Source organism: Sitophilus oryzae, unplaced genomic scaffold (assembly GCF_002938485.1).
Source record: "Sitophilus oryzae breed Bouriz unplaced genomic scaffold, Soryzae_2.0 scaffold_119_pilon_pilon, whole genome shotgun sequence".
In the NCBI taxonomy this organism is placed as follows: Eukaryota; Metazoa; Arthropoda; class Insecta; order Coleoptera; family Curculionidae; genus Sitophilus; species Sitophilus oryzae.
In genome coordinates, this window is record NW_022145837.1 from 1,253,955 (window position 1) to 1,268,938 (window position 14,984).

Here is a 14,984-nt window from a genome sequence, read left to right on the forward strand (position 1 = left end):
GAACTAGGGAAAAATTAAAAGAATATGTGTATTAGAGATCATGAAAAAGATTATTATTTTGAGTTCAAATTTTAAAAGATTTTGTAAAGACAAGACTGATACAGTTTAAAAGAATGTGTTTTTGTTTGATAATATATAATGTATGTTAAGCGTAACATATATTTGTTCAGTAATTTTTAATGAATAGTATTGATTATTTATAATACCAAATTAATATCAAATATTTAAGTGATGGCTGAATACAATATGAATAAAATAACAATAAAATTGGTATATTTGCATAATACAAAATTAAGTTTTAAGAATAAAGGTGTTACTAAAAATACTAAGAAATTCATATTTATTTGTTTTAATTGGTCTAATGTTATTTACATTTTATGTAAGAATTATACCGTATCATCGAAAAAAATCGGCGTCTAGTTGGCTTGGAAATGAACATCGATGACATGCCCTAAATAACTGTACACATAAAATAATTAACTAGAATTTTACAATCTTGGAAAATTTGATATTCTTGAATCTTGTTTCTAAATATACTAAATTTTTTGATTTTCTTGGGATTTAGGTTCGGGAAAAACGCTGATTAAGTTTTCATTTGGTTTTTCATTATTTTTATTTGGTTTAAAAAAAAAACGGTTCGGCTAACATTATAGCCTTCATCAGTGTTGTGTCATATGAAAAAAATAGTGTCGAATATAATCCAAAAAATTACATATAAAATATTCATACCACGCACATAATGTTTACTGCGTACTGCGTACTCCATAGTCAATGTAGATAATTTTAGTGTTAAGAATAATAATTTTAAAAAATATGTGGTCATGTTTTGATTAGTTTATATTAGTTTATTAATTGCAGTAAATATTATGAGGTGTGAATTATATTGTATATGTAATTTTTTGGATTATATTCGACACTATTTTTCTCATATGACACAACACTGATGAAGGCTATAGTTAGCCGAAACGTTTTTTTAAACCAAATAAAAATAATGAAAACCCAAATGAAAACTTAAATCAGCGTTTTTCCCGAACCTAAAAATCCCAAGAAAATCAAAAATTTTAGAATAATTTTACATATAAAATGCCAGCGATCTTCATTTCATAGCCATCGCTGACGCCTTTTTTAGATAATATTGTATTATTTGTAAATATAATTTTTCGAAGATTGATACTTGCAAGATATACATATAAATTTTGTGAATGCAAATAATAATACATCACTATTATTAGATATTGAATGTTTTTTGTTAAATTAGATCGATTTTCAAACCCCAAAATTTAAAATATATTTACATTTTACCCATTATGTTATGTACCTATACACTATTTGTACATCGTAAAACATTTGCTGCATTTGTATGGTTCATAGTTTATTTGCCAAAGTATTTATTACTATAAATAGGTATATATGTTGTAGTTATTAACTGTATATTATGTATATTTCATTTAAACTATATCATTTTTAAAATACAAACCAAAAATCTGAGGAATAATTATGTTTTCCATGTATTCTACAACATATTTATTAATCCGTTATATCTAACTAGCGTGACGTCATAAATCTCGCCCGTAGGCTGATCTTTTAATAGAAGGCACTGATCGGAGGTTTGAAACAGGTTGGAGAATAACGCATCAGTTGTTTTAGATACATATTGTTTTTCAACCTGTTACGAGCATAACGGGCGGAGGTCGAGATATTATGGCGCTGTATGTTTCAATACTTTGTTATTAAGTTTCAATATTTAGTATTTATTTATTCTGAAGAATTTTCAGAATAATATTTTAAGATTTTTAAAAATGTATACAGGGTGTTTTGAAAAATCTGGTCATTGATTAATCACGATCCTGCTTAAAGCCCTTGACGTAAAAAGCTGATTTTGGAAAACGGATTGACTTTTAGGATTGTAGAGGTGCGATAAGAAGGGATTTTCGAAACTCAAATTCTATGGGGGGTGAAACCACCCTCAAATATTAGAATATTTTTTATTTAAAAACTGGTGAGTTTTTCGAAAAAACTCTTAAACACGTATATTTTATTTTGTTGTTTTACATATTTTGAGATTTTTACAAAATATATACAGGGTGTTTCATAAAATATGACCACTGAGTAATCACTATTCTGCTTAAACTGCTTGACGTTTAAAGCTGATTTTTGGTAAACGGATTGACTGTGGGGTGTAGAGGTGCGATAAGGAGGGGTTTCTCGAATCTCAAATTCCAAGAGGGTGAAAACGCCCCTCAAATATTACAATATTTATTATTTAAAAAACGGTTAGTCTTTCGGGAAAACGATTGGACACGCATAATTTATTTTGTTTTTTTACATATTTTGAAATTTTTTAAAAAATAATACAGGGTGTTCCAAAAAGTTGAGTAATTGATTAACCACGATTCTGCTTAAACTGCTCGACGTTTAAAGCATATTTTTGGCAAATGTGAGAAAATTTTATCCAGTTTGTATGTTAATGGAAATTCTTGCTTTGCTTTATCATCACCATTACAAATTAATAATTCGATGCGAACGAAGTCGCGGGTACAACTTAACAAGTATAGCTAGAGACGTGAGAAATATAAAATAAGAGACGCCCCCCGATGCGCAGTGGACATCCCACAAATTTGCTTCAATCAGATTTTTCGTAGCGTAACTGCATCTCTCTTCCGCCGAATGCGTTCTCTCTCTATCGTGTGCGCGACCGGTGCTATCCCCAAGTCTCTTCCTATATTTGTCAAACTGTACATGCTAGTTTAAGTGTAAAATTAATTCGAACTCTAGTGTGTAGTTGGTTTACTTATGAAGAATATACTACACATTTTCTTATATTGCTATTTTTTGACCGCAAATGGTAAAATCATAACGAAGAGCTTCTCGCCCGTCGAGTGAGATGCACCCTGTACACTGCTACGCAATTCAGAATCTACGCGGATCGAGGGGTAGGGCGTAGGTAGATCGGAATTTATAGATATAGACGAGTGGCGGCATTTTGGCTTTTTTATATCGCAATTTGTAAACAGCGCTTATTTGTAAACAACCCCCGTTTTTAGAGAGGTATTTTAGATAACAATCGATATTTAGAAATGTTATGACACCCTGGAAATACTACCACCGAGCACGTCATTGTTGCAACTGCGTTAATACGCCTGGCGGTGACCGCCTCATATTCTTTCAGATATTTAGCAATAAAATAAAGAAACCTGTTATTTTTAAGCTGTTATTTTAAGCTGTTTTTTATAAATAACTATAACAGTTTCAACTGTTATCTAAAAATAACAGTTTTGCCCATCACTAGTCTGAATACTAGGTTCATATTAATTGGTCCTTTTTAACAAATAATATTTAAACATTTTTTTTTTAAATTTTTTAATGAAATAATCGAACTATATCGACAATAGTATATGTACTCTTTGAAAATTTGTTACATCTTTAAAAATAATCTAAAATGTCAATATTCCATGGGTATAGTGATAAATGAGGTCTAAATTATAAGAAAAGGCATTTCCTACGAAAACTTGAAGAGATAGGTAAAAAACGGTATAATATAATTTGATAGAGAATTAAATAGTGCATATGAATTAAGTAAAATATACAGGGTGTGCCATTTAAATTAAACAAGTTACAGCCGTTTAAAGCTAGTCATTATTTAACATAAATTTTTGGACACTCTGTATAAGAAAGTATAATTTTTATTATCGCAACACAATATCTGATCAATAAATAATCTTCAGTAAATATGTAGTATTAAAAACGTTGATACCCTTGGAGAAATGAAGCCTTAAATTTTTTACTGCAATTTCACAAAATTGAAAATATTCCAAAAACGGTAAGGTTTAAGTGTGATAAACCTTAATCAAATTTACCTTTATTTCATTCGTAGAATCTAAAAATTGTATAATATATAGGGTGTTCCATTTAAAAAAATACAACTATAATATTTTTTACATATTTGGCACACTCTGTATCTTGTAAAAATATTTTTAAATTGTAGCTCTAATAGTCCTTCAACGAACCCAAAACTTACAATTTGTAAAAATCTCATCGTTTAGCTACAATACTCCGTGTCGTATGTGGTGAACAACCCTGTATAAAATCCTTAAGTGACTGACATACTGATTAATCACGATCCTGCTCAAACCACTCAACGTAAGAAGCTCAATTTTGGCATACAGGTTGATTCTAGGGTGTAGAGTTTCGATAAGAAGGGATTTTTCGAAATTCCAGTTCCAAGGGGATGAAACCACCCCTCAAATATTACAATATTTTTTATTTAAAAAACGACCAAGTTTCCGAAAAAAACGCTTAAACACGTATATTTTATTTTGTTTTTTTACATATTTCAAGATTTTTTAAAAATGTATACAGGGTGTTTCCAAAAATCCGGTCATTGATTAATCACGATCCTGCTTAAAGCGCTTGACTTAAAAAGCTGATTTTTGGAAAACAGATTGACTTTTAGGTGTAGAAGTTCAATAAGAAGGGATTTTTCGAAACTCGAATTCTAAGGGGTAAAACTATCCCTCAAATATTAAAATATTTTTATTCAAAAACCGGTGAGTTTTCGGAAAAAACTCTTAAACACGTATATTTTATTTTGTTTTTTACATATTTTAAGATTTTTTAAAAATGTATACAGGGTGTTTCGAAAAATCTGGTCATTGATTAATCACGATCCTGCTTAAAGCGCTTGACGTAAAAAGCTGATTTTTGGAAAACAGATTGACTTTAGGGTGTAGAAGTTCAATAAGAAGGGATTTTTCGAAACTCGAATTCTAAGGGGGTAAAACTATCCCTCAAATATTAAAATATTTTTTATTCAAAAACCGGTGAGTTTTTCGGAAAAAACTCTTAAACACGTATATTTTATTTTGTTGTTTTACATATTTTAAGATTTTTTATAAATTTATACACAGGGTGTTTCATAAAATATGACCATTGAGTAATCACGATTCTACTTAAACTGCTTGACGTTTAAAGCTGATTTTTGGCAAACGGATTGACTGTGGGGTGTAGAGGTTCGATAAGGAGGGGTTTCTCGAATCTCAAATTCCAAGAGGGTGAAAACGCCTTTCATATATTGCAATATTTGTTATTTAAAAAACGGTTAGTCTGTCGGGAAAACGCTTGGACAAGCATAATTTATTTGTTTTTTTTACATATTTTGAAATTTTTTAAAAAATCATACAGGGTGTTCCAAAAGTTGGGTAATTTCTTAACCACGATTCTGCTTAAACTGCTTGACGTAAAAAGCTTATTTTTTTGGCAAACGGATTTGTTCAAAAGTCAAATTCCAACGAGATGAAACTACCCCTCAAATATTACCAAGTTATATAATAATATCGCCATATTGTTTTTTCTCATGCTGACATAAATGTGAGAAAATTTTATCCAGTTTGTATGTTAATGGAAATTCTTGCTTTGCTTTGTCATCACCATTACAAATGATGAATTCGACGCGAACGAAGTCGCTGGAACACGCTAGTTTATTAATATTTCTGAAAGTATCAAAACATATTTAATAATATATTAGAATTATGTAAAGTGATCAGAAAGGAAGCCATTTCAAACTTAATTTCTATCTCATTTAAAACATTACACTTTTTCAAAAACAAATAATTTCTTACAAAATACATGAAATCCTTCAAAAACAATAACAAATCATTACCTATATACGTTTATTTTCACAATAAATTAAACCAAATCTCTACGAGAATCCTGTAATAAACTTAAATCCTTCAGTTTCAATCTTGATACATCCACAGTATCACTTCAAAGTTAACTTTAATTGAATTTCTTCAGATATAAGTTCAAAATACACAAACAAGTCGTGTCATCAATAAGTTATATGTTTCCACTCTGGTTTTCTAAGTTCTAATCTCACCCTCTCCCCGAGGAATAACAAAATACCGTTACATTTACCCAAAATAACTTTCCCCATTTAATATCTTCGAGAAGGGGTGGAAATTCTCCCTCAAATTTTAATAAAACACCAACAAATAGGTGTCGGTCTTTGATTACATTTGTTTGAATATCTTTGGAGATAAATATGTATCGTTAAAACAACTCGTGTCAATATTAAATAAAATATTTTTGATCAAAATTATAATCTTCTCTCAAAGAAGTTGCTTGTATTGTATGTCATCATTATTATCATCATAATTTCTAGCTTATTCAATTGTTTAATACAAAAGTTATAGGGATGGTTAAGATACGCATTTTAAAATTATTATAGAGTATACAAGGTGCTTCAAAAAAATGTGACGGCTATAACGTATGTTTTTTTAAATGCTATTTTTGCCCTATTTTTTATTTTATTTTTAGATTCTGCGTAAAATTTCATAACTTTTTTATATATAATGTTATATACCTAAAATTAATAGTTTTTGTAATATTTCAATTTTTTTAAACAAATGTTAAATTGCAGTGTGGTAAAAAATTGTCAGTGGTGCCATTGTTTCTGAAGTACTGAAAGTCTGGAGTACCAAAATTTGGTAGGAGAGTTTTATAGAGATGAAAAAAAAGATATATGTAAAGATATTTTAGTTAAATGATACAGGGTGTTCAAAATATATTTATGAATTTCAACTATTTAAAATTAAAAAATCTCAAATTTTTTAAAGGGGACACCCTATATATTATCATTTTTTCTAATAGATTTGACAAAACTCTTCAACTTTTATTAAGTATGTCATATCCCTATTTTTAATAGTTTGCGATTTATTCCCATTTTTTCTATTTTTACCCATATTTTCAATACAATTACCCTATCAAAAAAAAAATCATAGTTGCCATGACAAAACAAAACTATTTATTACTTACCTTTAACAAGTAGCTTCATAATTAGTTACAATTGCTGGTATTAGTTAAAATTAATTAACTTTACTCAAATAAACTAAATCGCAGTAGTGAATTTCTTTGTGTATTTCTATATTATGAAAGATGACACTTGGGATTTTTCGTCGGGACGAATAGCCACAGATTAGGATAATACTAGATTACCTAATTGCTGAAGACTACTGATATATGAATTTTCTTCGACATACAGTAAAGTTTTTTCTCCTAGTAATTCTGGTTTATAATTCATTTGGTAAAGCCAATATTAACAACTGTATTACAACAATATTATACATCTATCCTTATAGTAGTTAGCAAAGTTCTATATAATATATAGTACTGAACCAAAAAATGTGGTTTTCTAAGCTTGTCCGTGTATATCATTCACATTGACTAATTCATTTCAAGAAAATCTGTTATCTCTACCATTTATACTTATTACAACAAATTAAACTAAAATTCAAATTTTGTTCTTAACTTGCTTAACAGACATGAAATTCATATCATAATTATTACTTTTTGTCATGGCAACTATGATGTTATAGCGCAATTGTATTAAAAATATGGGTAAAAATAGAAAAAATAGGAATTAATCGCAAACTAATAAAAATAGGTATATGACATTCTTAATAAAAGTTGAAGAGTTTGGTAAAATCTATCAGAAAAAATGATAATATGTGTGTGTGTGTGTCATTTAAAAAAATTGAAATTCCTTAATTTTAAGTAGTTGAAATTCCTAAATATATTTTGGACACCCTGTAACATCTAACTAAAATATCTTTACATAGGTCTTTTTCTATATCTCTATACAATTCTCCTACCAAATTTTAGTTGTTCAACTTCAGAATCAATGCCATCATTGACAATTTTTTAACCCAATGCAATCTAACATTTGTTTAAACAAATTTAAATATAACAAAAAGTATTAATTTTAGGTATATAACATTATATATAAAAAAGTTATGAAATTTTACGCAGAATCTAAAAATAAAATAAAAAATAGGGTGTTGCGTTTAAAAAAACATATGTTATATTCGCCACACTTTTTTGAAGCACCCTGTATACTGTATAAAAATTTTAAAATGTGTATCTTAACCATCTCTATAACTTTTATATTTGTACATTACTTTAGTTTTTGCTAAATTTATTTTGAGACCTACTTTATTGCTGACTGTATTTAGTTCTTGTAGTTCTTCAGGACTATTGGCAATTAGGACTATTGGCAATTAAGACTATGTCAGCTGACAGAAAATTTCTTCTAGTATTACTGTAAACAGCTTTGAGAGCTCTGGGGTTGTTTTATATATCATTAATAGTAGTAATAAGTGATTGTTAACTTAAAAATCGTTACATTTCTTAAAAATGAAGGACAGGAAAATTTCAAAACTAAAATGCTTTCATCATAAAATACATTATTTCCAACTAACAAAACTGTTTTTTGTGATAAAATTCTAATATAATCGCGTCTCCCAAGTATATTATACTATAAAAATAAACTTATAGAGGCAAGATTTGCCTTTCAAAAGAATATCAAGGAAGGGATTTTAAAATCCTCACGCCAAAAAATCTTTAGTAAACTTCTCCTTCATTTACATAATGTTATCGAAATTTTCATTTTAGATTTACATTTAATTGATTTTCTTTGGAAAGAATTGAAAAGCGCCAAAACAAACGGTGTAATCGTTAAATGACAGTTGTTTTCATTCCAAAATCCGAATATTTCTTCCCCTAAGGAATTAAACAGGGTGAAATATAATTAACAGCACCAAGATTTTCGTTTAGATCATCTGGAAAAATAACATTAATGATTTTTTTTTGGATATCAATAATATTAAATAATAGAATGCCCACTCAATAATACTCAAATCTAGAATGCTTCTTTATCTAAAGAAGAAAACATTCGACCAATGTGTATTACCAGTCATGCAGAAAAAAAAAACAGCAGATCGTACAACAATGGCTTAATTAAAAAATAGGGACAGTATTTTATTTTGAAAAAATATAAATATGCGAAAATTTGTCGTTTTCTGTTTTGGCATTTTCATATCTACAGTTACCGGTACCAGTGGTTGTTATGGCGCAAACCTTCAACAGCAAAACAGGTCGGTCAAGTTTGCCCCCCGTATTAGAGGAAATTCAAAAATAAATATACCACTATTTTGCACACATTTTGCACAATTTTGCACATCGTAAATTATATTTTGCACACTTACCTAAGAGAATCCAGGGCCGTTTTTTAAACGGGGGGCAAACTTGACCGTTCCCCCCCCCCATTTGTTACGAAATTGATTTATTTCTATGTACATCGATTCGGCTAATTTTGCACAATTTTGCACACCTGTTTTTGAATTTTGCACACCCTTCTGACGAAAGTTATAAGAGGTTGAAAATTTGAAATTTCCCCCCCCCCATCTGTGACTAAATTGAATTTTGTGTATATCAAACGAATCGGCTAATTTTGCACAATTTTGCACAGCTATTTTCGAATTTTGCACACTCTCCTGACAAAAGTTATAAGAGTTTGAATATTTGAAATTTGTCCCATTCTGTGTGAAATGTCCCATTTAAAAATACATAAGTATGAGTCATATTTCGAAAATGATAGATCTCAGCGACGTGAAAAACTGCATGGAACTTAGATTTCACCTTTTCGATAATTTATAGCTTGCATAGAAGAACATTTATAAAACTAAAGATTCTACACACAGATTTGTCCTAGCCGTCTTACTTCCTGAAATACCTGGCAAATTTGAAAATTTTGCATTTTTCAACAACCCTCATATCTCGGTTATCCTATAACTTATCGAAAAGGTGAAGTCTGGGTTCCGTACAGTTTTCCACGTCGCTGAGATCTATCATTTTCAAATATGACTCATGCTTATATTTTATATATTTTTATAAATATACCCTTATAACTTTTATCAGGAGAGTGTGCAAAATTCGAAAGTAGCTGTGCAAAATTGTGCAAAATTAGCCGATTCGTTTGATATAAACAAAAATTAATTTCCTAGCAGATGGGGGGGAAATTGCAAATTTTCAAACCTGCATAACTTTCGTCAGGAAGGTGTGCAAAATTCTAAAATAGGTGTGCAAAATTGTGCAAAATTAGCCGATTCGTTTGATATAAACGAAATTCAATTTCGTAGCAGATGGGGGGGGGGAATTGCAAATTTTCAAACCTGCATAACTTTAGTCAGGAGAATGTGCAAAATTCAAAAACAGGTGTGCAAAATTGTGCAAAATTAGCTGATTCGTTTGATATAAACAAAATTCAATTTAGCCACAGATGGGGGGGAAATTTTAAATTTTCAACCCCTTATAACTTTCGTCAGAAGGGTGTGCAAAATTTAAAAATAGATGTGCAAAATTGTGCAAAATTAGCCGAATCCATATACATAGAAATAAATCAATTTCGTAACAAATGGGGGGGAACGGTCAAGTTTGCCCCCCGTTTAAAAAACGGCTCTAGTTTCTCTTTTAGAATATCATTTATGGTGTGCAAAATGTGTGCAAAATAGTGGTATATCTCTTTTTGAATTTCCTCTAGTACGGGGGGCAAACTTGACCGACCTCAGCAAAACAAACAACTAAAGTGACAGTTTTGAATTTCTCGTTAGCTTTTTCGAATTTACATAACATAGAAAGCCAGAATGTTGTCGGAAAGTTCTGATAATGAAGACTACTTTAATATTGGTACTCCACCAGAACTTATAGAAGCTGCAAAAAGAGCAAAAGAATTTACTTCCAGAGAAAAGTGGGGGGGCGATATGAAATAGCATTGAAAGTATACGAAAAATGGAGTTCCGAAAGAAATGCTAAGAATATTTCTTCGGAGACAATCTTGATGGGATATTTTAGCGACATGACAAGGCAGAAAAAGCCATCTACTCTTTGGGCTACGTACAGCATGATACGGACAATGCTAGAATTAAGGGAAAAGACTGACATATCAAAATATCACAAACTCGTCGCTTTTTAAAACGCCAGAATGCAGGTTTTAAGCCAAAGAAGTCTAGCATTTTTACCTTCAACAAATAAATGTATTAAAATTTTCAATTATTGTTGTTAATCTTCTTGTTTATTTTTGTTGATGTTAGATAGGTATTTAATAAAGATATTACAAGAATATTTTGCTTAATTAAATGAGGCGAGAAATAAGAAAAACCGAGTGAGGGAAATGGGTGAGCAAAATGGAAGAGGGAAGAAATGTAGATAATTTAGTAGTATTTAAACCAATGCCCTCTATAAAAGATCAGCCTACGGGCGGACTTTTGTTTACTTCATCAGCTGTACATACTTAGATATTGGGTTAGATTCTGTATTCATATTTTGTCGGTTGATTTTTGGTATTATTTGTTATTGTAGTGCAAAAAACTAATTATTTTGGTGTTTAAGTGACATAAAGTACTACCAGATATATGGTTACTATGATGGTCAATCTGTTTCTCATAAAATAAACACGAAATATTACACGTTTTGTTAAGTGCTTTAACCTAAAAGTGCCCATAAATTTTTTATTTATCGTGATTTTTGTGTGTGTTTTTTAAGACTCAAGTGGAGTGTGTTTTTGGTGCTATGCCTCATCTTTGTTGTGTTCCTGGTGGAAAGGATAGTTATACTAGGCAGCTTAAAGTATCCGGAAGAGCAAGAAAAGTGGGTACGAGTTATAAATCTAGACAATTCTATTGAAAATATCTTTAATAAATTTAAAAATAATATTCTCCCAGAATGGTATTAAAGAAAACTGGACAATTATGTTTATTTTATTCATATTGTGGAATCTCCACTCCATTGTTGTTGGTTCAGCTTCGATAGATTCAAACACGTAAGATAAACACGTAAGTAGGTATTATGATCTAGGGAAAAATAAAGAATATGTGTATTAAAGATCATGAAAAAGATTATTATTTTGAGTTCAAAATTAAAAAAGATTTTTGTAAAGACAAGAATGATAAGAAGAATGTGTTTTTGTTTGATAATATAATGTATGTAAAGCATAACATATACCTATTTGTTCAGTAATTTTTACTGAATAGTGTCGATTATTTATAATACCAAATTAATATCAAATATTTAAGTGTTGACTGAATACAATATGAATAAAATAACAATAAAATTGGTATGTTTGCAATACAAAATTAAGTTTTAAGAATAAAGGTGTTACTAATAATACTAAGAAATTCATATTTCTTTGTTTTAATTGGTCGAATGTTATTTACATTTTATCTAAGAATTATACCGTATCATGGAAAAAAAATCGGCGTCTAGTTGGTTTGGAAATGAACATCGATGACATTCCCTAAATAATTGTACACATAAAAAAATTAACTAGAATTTTACAATCTTGGAAAATTTGATATTCTTGAACCTTGTTTCTAAATATCCTAAATTTTTTGATTTTCTTGGGATTTAGGTTCGGGAAAAACGCTGATTAAGTTTTCATTTGGTTTTGTCATTATTTTTACTTGGTTTAAAAAAAAATGTTTCGGCTAACATTATAGCCTTCATCAGTGTTGTGTCATATGAAAAAAATAGTGTCGAATATAATCCAAAAAATTACATATAAAATATTCACACCACGCACCACATAATGTTTACTGCGTACTCCATAGTCTCCATAGTCAATGTAGATAGTTTTACTGTTAAGAATAATAATTCTAAAAAATATGTGGTCATCTTTTGATAAGTTTATATTAGTTTATTAATTGCAGTAAATATTATGTGGTGTGAATATTTCATATGTAATTTTTGATTATATTCGACACTATTCATATATGACAACACTGATGAAGGCTATAGTTAGCCAAAACGTTTTTTAAACCAAATAAAAATAATGAAAATCAAATGAAAACTTAAATCAGTTTTTTCCCGAACCTAAATCATCCCAAGAAAATCAAAAGATTTTAGAATAATTTTACATATAAAATGCCAGCGATCTTCATTTCATAGCCATCGCTGACGCCTTTTTTTAGATGATATTGTATTATTTGTAAATATAATTTTTCGAACATTGATACTTGCAAAATATACATATAAATTTTGTGAATGCAAATAATAATACATCACTATTAGTAGATATTGAATGTTTTTTGTTAAATTAAATCGATTGTCAAACCCCAAAATTTAAAATATATTTACATTTTACCCAATATCTTACGTAATACATTATTTGTATATTGTAAAACATTTGCTGCATTTGTATGGTTCATAGTTTATTTGCCAAAGTAGTTATTACTATAAATAGGTATATATGTTGTAGTTATTAACTGTATATTATGTATATTTCATGTGAACTATATAATTTTTAAAATACAAACCAAAAATCTGAGGAATAATTATGTTTTCCATGTATTCTACAACATATTTATTAATCCGTAGTATCTAACTAGCGTGACGTCATAAATCTCGCCCCAAGGCTGTTCTATTAGAGACGGCATTGTTTAAACAAACATTTAATAAACTTTCTTTAAAACAAATTACTAAATCTCAAATTGTTTCCATTAAATGGTACATTTCCAGTAAAATTTCTCATGTTTTGTACCCAAAAGAAGAAAACTCTTCCATACCAACACATATGTGTCATGCTTTAGTAACCTACATTTAACTGCATCTCTTCAGAGCACAGTAAGAAACCTCAAAACAAACCATATAATCATTAAATGTCCTGTTTAAACCAAAATATCTTAATGTATCACCTTAAAGAAGTTTTATAATATACAAATAAACTTGAAACTGAAACATTAAGTTCTAATTTTTTTTATTAAATTCTCAAGAAACACCAAAAAATCATTAGTATACTTTATTTCAGTTACTTATTGTTATATCGAACAAGCCTTTAGTCGTAATTCTATTTGATAATTCATTCTATGATCATTAATTAAGTACAACATTCAAAACAAGTGTTTTCGTCATTAAATGACATGTTTTTGGACAGAATTTTAATCTATAATCATTCAAAGACCTGATAATATACAAATACACTTACAGTAACAAGTTTTTCCTTTAGAATATCTTTATTTTTCTTCTTTAAAAGGGGCTTCGCAAAACGAATCAATAAATCTAATTCACGAACTTGAACGGCGGTCAAAACAGACTGCTACCCCTTTCTAGCATTGTTTATTCCCTTTCCGTCACTATCACCAACTACTGTTCCACCCTTCTAAGGGTCGGGAGTGTTCTAGGTCGGAAGGTTTCATCTCAATAAGCCCCCGTCTTCAGGAGAAACACCAGTGTCGTCTCTCATACCGGCGGTTTTCCGCGATTTCTCGATTTTTTTGGCCAGGAAAGTGTGTTTTTGAAGGAAAAATAGTTTTTTTTGGGTTGGGAAGTTGATTTTGAGGGTTGTTTTAGAGGAAAAATTAGTTTTTTTGGGTTTAGAATGAGGTGAGCGATCGAGGAAAGTCGTTGTTTTTGCGATTGGGTTGGTTGTGAGATGCGACGAGGTGGTCCATGCTCTTGGTGCGGCGGTTCGCGACAGACTAGCGAGCGTTATCGGCGGCGGCGACGCGGGTCGGGCATGCGTCGTGGGGGCGGCGGACGGCGACGGCGGCGTCGCCGCACAGTGGCGTGGCGTCGCGAAAGAATAGGACGAAATATATTTTTTTTAATTTGCTTTGCAGATCAGTTAAAAGAAATAGAAAGTGTTAGACCCCTAACATACAGCGTTCCAAAATACAGATACAGGATACACTTTACAGGCGTTTTAAATATACAGGGTGGCGCTTCTTACACGACGCGGAGGCTCCAAGGAGTACGACAGTTTGTATTGAAACGAAGTAATGTGAGTATATGTAGGTTAATTCAGAGCACATTTTTAAAAATTTAGAGAGTTCTACAGGATGTTCCCAAAAAAAGTTACATATCAAAGTTGTGTTTTTTGTAATGGAATGTATTAATTCATTTTCGGATTCTGGAAGAAAAATAAAGTTAAGTTTTATAAGAAAAGTAAATTACTAAAATGTAAGATTTTTGACATATTTGACATTTTCTAAAAATAAAGAACAATTTTTAAATTACAATAAAAGCTACCTAAATTGGAATTTATCCTGTATAGCCTAATATGTAGTTAAATTAGTTATTGTACTTTAAATCAAATTAAAATTTGATCCAAAATGTTACACAGGGTGAGACAAAATTAATATTGAACATTGGCCACT

At 29.9% G+C, this 14,984-nt stretch overlaps 1 protein-coding gene across 1 annotated transcript in view; it reads right to left on the reverse strand.

Annotated features, from left to right (window-relative positions):
- LOC115891851 (5-hydroxytryptamine receptor 1-like) overlaps positions 1–14,302 on the reverse strand; it is a 92,853-nt gene extending 78,551 nt beyond the window's left edge. Inside the window, exon 1 of the mRNA XM_030912431.1 lies at positions 13,814–14,302. The gene's annotated coding sequence lies outside the window, so the exon portion shown is untranslated. The remainder of the gene's footprint in view (positions 1–13,813) is intronic.
- Positions 14,303–14,984: the final 682 nt, after the last annotated feature.